Source organism: Sinocyclocheilus rhinocerous, unplaced genomic scaffold, assembly GCF_001515625.1.
Source record: "Sinocyclocheilus rhinocerous isolate Xijiao unplaced genomic scaffold, SAMN03320098_v1.1 scaffold2637, whole genome shotgun sequence".
In the NCBI taxonomy this organism is placed as follows: domain Eukaryota; kingdom Metazoa; phylum Chordata; class Actinopteri; order Cypriniformes; family Cyprinidae; genus Sinocyclocheilus; species Sinocyclocheilus rhinocerous.
Genome location: NW_015641805.1, coordinates 85,252 through 91,360, shown reverse-complemented (window position 1 = coordinate 91,360; position 6,109 = coordinate 85,252). Strand labels below are relative to the sequence as shown.

The 6,109-nt window shown below is 34.1% G+C and overlaps 1 protein-coding gene across 1 annotated transcript in view; it reads left to right on the top strand.

Moving 5' to 3' along the window:
- The window catches only part of LOC107755285 (voltage-dependent R-type calcium channel subunit alpha-1E-like), a 91,075-nt gene that overhangs the window by 1,221 nt on the left and 83,745 nt on the right, over window positions 1-6,109 (top strand). The window lies entirely within an intron of this gene.

Genomic DNA, 6,109 nt, shown 5'->3' with positions numbered 1-6,109 from the left:
ACTTTCGAAAAGCGGCATCCAAACAACACCCACCCCCCCCCCCCCCTTCACCCAACACGGACACACACAGCACCCCCAACCGAAAACATCTTCCCGCGTCCCTGCTGCCATTACAATGAAGGGGTCTAAAGCTTCAAAAGGCACCATAAAATTATCATAAAAGTAGTCCAAATGACTTGTGCGCTATGTTCCAAGTCTCCTGAAGTCACATGATAGTTGGTAAGATGGACAGTCCGAAATGTAGGATGTTCTTCACTTAAAAGTGCATTCATGAGAGAAGTAGCCATGTCTGATTCACAAACAAGTTGTTGTTTTAGAGCTTGAAAGCTCCATTCATTGTAATTGCATGCAAAGAGAAGAGCAGTAAATTGCTAGAATTTCTTCTTTTGTCCTTCTTGGAAGAAAGAAACTTCTATGGGTTTGAAACAACAAGAGAGTGAATAAAAGATGAGTCTGAGGTTATTCATTTTGAGAAAATTCGTTGAAGATAACTATGACTAAGATACGTTTTGGCCTTTTAGGGAAACAGTTTACTTCTGTGCAATTATTGATATCTAGTGTTTGAATACAAATGACGACATGCTCAGAATAGGCCTCCTATGTTTGAAACATCATCCAACTATATATTTTAAATGAATCTGCACTGGCGTATGTAAGACGCCCTTGTGTTGGGTCAATAATCTACCAGCAGTCAATTGATAATGCACATTTTTATTAGTATTTTAAATGTAAATATAGTGAATTTTGAGTAATTACTAATTCAATATTGATACATACAAGTTAATTTGATATGTTCAATTAAATTTTAAATGTAAATGTAATTTCACAAATACTTAAATTGAAAAAATCTAGTTTTTACAGTATTTTTAATCAAATTAATTATTAAAGTGTAAAATTTTGAAGTGTGTGTTAGCAATATAAAATTAATCGGCAAATCTGTTTCCAGATATTGACACGAGTTATTGAAACCTATATCGCTTGATCACCAGTTTCACAGATGATCATGTGTTTCCATGGTGATTAGATTCTGTATACTTCAGGTTGCAAAGATGGAGGGAAACATGGGGTTTCACATTGTGTTCCATTGGTGATGCTTGTATATACCACAGTTGGCTTTGTGTGCTTTTGAGGGCTAGTCTTCATCCACGTCCACTTTTTCATCATTAGGGCATGCCGGTGTGGGATTGACAGTTGTTAAACCAGGAGAAAAGTGGGCAGAAAATAACTATTTTATACACTATGAGCTTACTTGTTATCGCTGCCTTATATAGTACATGTCATAACACTGGATAATTATAGGTGTGTTGCATCAAGCAAGAATTTCAGTACAGTCATTTGAGTGAAAGGACTACTGTATGTAAGCACAAAAGAAAAGACTACTGTATCTTTGCAGTGGCTGTTTTTCATCTCATAATAATCCATGCATTATTTGTGGTGTCATTCTCCGTTTACACAGTGGGAAAAAAAGCCTATTTTACATGGTTAAGATGTTCATTAAAGTAAATTTCTTTTAATAATTAATCACTTTATATGGGGGAAATCAGAACTGCTCCCTGGTGCAAAAATAAAACAAATACTTTTATATACTTTAGTATACCAAAATATTGAATGTAAAGTTATGTTTGAACATGTTTAGATTTAACATGGTACCTTTAAAATATAATGAATGAATGAATGAATGAATGAATGAATGAATGAATGAATGAATAAATAAATGAATGATTTAAAAAATGTGAAAAATAAGTGAGGCATAAAATAAGTGTTTTAGGCATAAAATTGTGTTAACTCGACCGCTTTCATCAAAAACATGTTTGAATATCAGTTGACAGCACACTTTTATGTTAAGCATATTTTCAAAAAATTATAAGTCACTGATCACATAAATGATGATCACGCAAGTCATCTGAAATGATATTATGTAAAAATGCTTGCTTTTGATTTATAATTGTGCTGGATAAGGGGTCAGCAACCATTTTGACACAATTAATTTGTCTTTCTGTTTTCTAGATAATTTTTATTATACTATTTAGAAGCAAGAAGTAATATTATAGATGTCTTATTTAGAGAGCAAAAAAATAAAATAAAATAAAAATAGAAGCAGACCAGATTAAATCACCGCTGCAGTACTTGCATGAGTGTGAATGGCTAAAGAGAGTGTGGAAAGAGAAAGAGAGAGCTGTGTCCCGCAGTGCTAGGACATTGCACTACTGAAATGATTACCTCTCATTTGGCTTTAAACACAGAATGAGGGCCTATAATGGCCCTAACGCCCCTGAGACACACTCACACACTCTCACAGCCTCCAGATATACTAGATCCCGCTGAGCTGAGCACATACTATATCAGCTACAGATTTGTTCCCTGTTTTTTTTAATACCTAAATGCACCCTAGTGCTGATTCTGATGTATAAAATGTTTAAACAGTGATGGGAATGTGTCTAAAAGGCATTTTATTAGGTAAGATGATGGAGGTAAGATGAAATATCAATGTACTATAAAAAGGTATTTCAGTGTTTGATTTGTGTAAATGAATGAAGTGCTAATGTGCTTTTCCTGTGAGACGGAGTACATGGGTTTATTTAGGCGACCCATACTTTGTATATTATATGTTTTATTTAGGCTAGGTAAACATGTACCTAGCCTAATTTGATCTATGAATGGCGAAGTAATCTGTTAGCCTGACGGAAAAGCACTGTACGTTCTGTCTTTAGAGTTCGGGGCATGCTGTCACTAATATATATAATGGTGGAAATGTTCAGTGTTTTATTTTATTTGTATTTTTTAGTCAAGACTGTATAGCTGATATCACAATTAGTTAAGTTTTCTTTTACACAATATGGCTAGAATTTTATTATAAGGGTTTTTTTCTACCAATGCAGCGACATTACCTGAAGCTGTTCACAAGTACAGTGTTTCTCATCCATCTAGCCCTGCTGGATAATTAAGACTTTTCAGCAGTGCGTTTGCTTTGAGGGAGAGAAGAAAATGAACGATCCATTCATTGTGGGGTGGGGGGGCTATAAATTGTGACCTGGACTTGACTGAAAATGCAGCTTGTAGGAGAGACTGCTGCTGATAATCTTTTTCTGGCCGTGCAATTTGTATATATTAGAGTGACTTATTAATGCAGTTTTTACGAAGGTATTTTGCTTTCAATAGAAGTGGCTAAATTGAAGGTAACATAAATGTATTAATGTGAATGAATGTATATGAATGATTATCAATGTTTAAATAACCTTAAAGGAATCGTTCACCCCAAAATTTTAATTCTGTCATTAATTACTCACCCACATTTCGTTTCAAACCCGTAAGACCCTCGTTCATCTTCGCAACACAAATAAAGATATTTTTGATGAAATCCAAAAGCTTTCTGACCCTGCATAGACAGCAACGGAACTGACACGATCAAGGCCTAGAAAGGTAGTAAGGACATTGTTAAAATAGTCCATGTGATGTCAGTGGTTCAACCGCAATTTTATGAAGGTTCAAGAATACTTTTTGTGCGCAAAGAAAACAAAAATAACAACTTTATTCAACAATTTCTTCTCTTCCGCCATTCACGAGAGTACACGACAAGTTTTCATTTTTGGGTGAACTATCCCTTTAACAGAATTTATCTCAAGGCTTATGCTTAAATGCTTGAAATGTAGTTTTGTAGACAAATATAAATTGTGCCTATGCGAAGATTTTTTACTAAACTGAATTTTGATTGATTGATTGATTGATTCATTGATTGATTCATTCATTCATTCATTCAATATTTATAATCGATACATTTTCTATAACCTATATTTTTATTTTATTTTATTTCTGTGTATTCTATGTGTTTATTCCTATGGACAAGTGTCTTGCATACAATGGAGCTCCATCACTACTGTTTAAAGGCATCCCAGGATGCATCTCATGTAGTTTATTGAGAGAATGTCTGGACTAATATGCAGAGCTGGAATGTAGTCAAAAGGTGGTGAAGGAGCTCAGATATAACATAGATTAGTTTTATAATTAATACATTCTATATTTATGTATGCATTTATTTATTTTGTACTGGATAGTGATAGTGTGGTTCGAATGTCCAGACTAGTTGCTGGATTGGAGGCAAAAGTGGTGACTTTGAAGAAACTTAATTATAACATAGTTGTATATGTAAGCTAACATGTTCACAGCATAATTTCTACAGTTGCATTTTCATTGTTGTTATTTCATACATTTGATCACTTTATTGTTATTCTAATTACGTGTAATAAGAGTAGTAATAACAAGAATGAGTCTAAATTATGGCCATAATATGTCAAAATGTGTCTTTTTTATGGGAAACCTTATGCATGATACAGATAAGCTTTAATAAATAAATGCATTAAATAAATAAATGCATACATAAATATAGAATGTATTAATTATAAATAAAAAACCCTTATAATAAAATTCTAGCCATATTGTGTAAAAGAAAAACTTAACTAATTGTGATATCAGCTATACAGTCTTGACTAAAAAAATAAAATAAAAAAAACAACACTGACCATTTCCACCATTATATATATATATTAGTGACAACATGCCCCGAGCTCTAAAGACAAGGAGGACAAAAGCTTATGTTTCAACGTGACTATAGTAAGGTTACATATGAGTCACAGCTCTTGTAAAACATAAGCTTTTGTCCTCCTTCAGCGCATAGGTAAAAGAGCCTGTGCTTTTCTTGTCAGCAAACAACTGTTTCATATCTAACACTAATGCAAAGCAGTTAATTGGAGAAATGGGAAGCACATAACATCGAATCTATGAGCTTAGCCCATTTTTCTGTCTTATATTTGGTCCAAATTGTCCAGACAGACATGTAAGTGTACTAAAACCATGTCGCATGACTCTGTTGTGTGTGTGAATGTGCTGTGTGACTGCGTGGGAGTCTCTGTTCAGTTGTTAAGTAGCAGACAGGAAAAAGACAAAGCCCGGGAAAAAAAAATTGCTGTCACAAGCGCACAACATCATGTGTCATTTCGCACACATGCAGAGACAATTGTGTTTCACAATATGTCTTGCGCTGGGCTATTATCGCCAACGTCTCTACAGATGCCTAATGGTTTGTTGATGCTCGCCTGGGTTGCGTGATTAAGCACTGTCAGGATAACCCAGCGCATGACGGTAGACAATAGCACCGGTGCAGTCAAGAGTGACACAATGTTTTCATCTCCCATCTGACTTCACTGTATTTAAAGAGGCACAGGTCATAGGCATCGCCATGGCAACCTCGCCGCTGATTGCGTCAAAATCAAAACTCTTGAAAAGTGGCTGGAGCGGATCCTCGAGCCACCCATCCCCATTGCCTCCTTTCAAGATCTAATTAAACCTCTCACTCAAACTGAACTTTGACCCTCATTCTGTAAAACATGGGCAGCTTTGAACACACTTTACCTTGGCCTTTTCATGCAGGCGTATCATAACGCAGCGTATATGCTTGATCACTGGATATAATTGAAGAAGCATAATAATGTTGTCATTTAATGCCACTGTATGGTTTTTTTTTTATATAAAGACTAATAATAATAATAATAAATTTTTATAATTAATCATTAATAATTATCGTTTGTAGATAATAGGAAGGTCTGATGTCACAGATTTGATCTTCAGTTTTGGTAAGATTATTCTATTCTATTCTATTCTATTCTATTCTACAAACCACTTGCACAAACCACCCTGGATGAATGGCAAGCCTATCACAGGTTTTGTTTTGTTTTGTTTTGTTTTATTTGATTTTATTGTTCTATTCTATTCTACAGACCACTTGCATAAACCACCCTGGATGAATGGCAAGCCCATCACAGTTTATTTTATTTTATTTTACTTTATTTTATTTTGTATATTTCATACTAACTATAGTTCAAATCTATTAACGTGTTTACTGACATATCGCTCAAGACTTATGGATATAAAATTAGAATTAAACTTTATTTGGAGTACTACTTGTGCACAATGCACATTTCTTAATATTAAGCCTAAAATGTGTTTTAATGTCACTATTGATGAGGATTGTATGATCTTTGAATATCAGTCTTTAAATGCAAGATATATACTATATACAAGATATATATATATATATATATATATATATACAGGT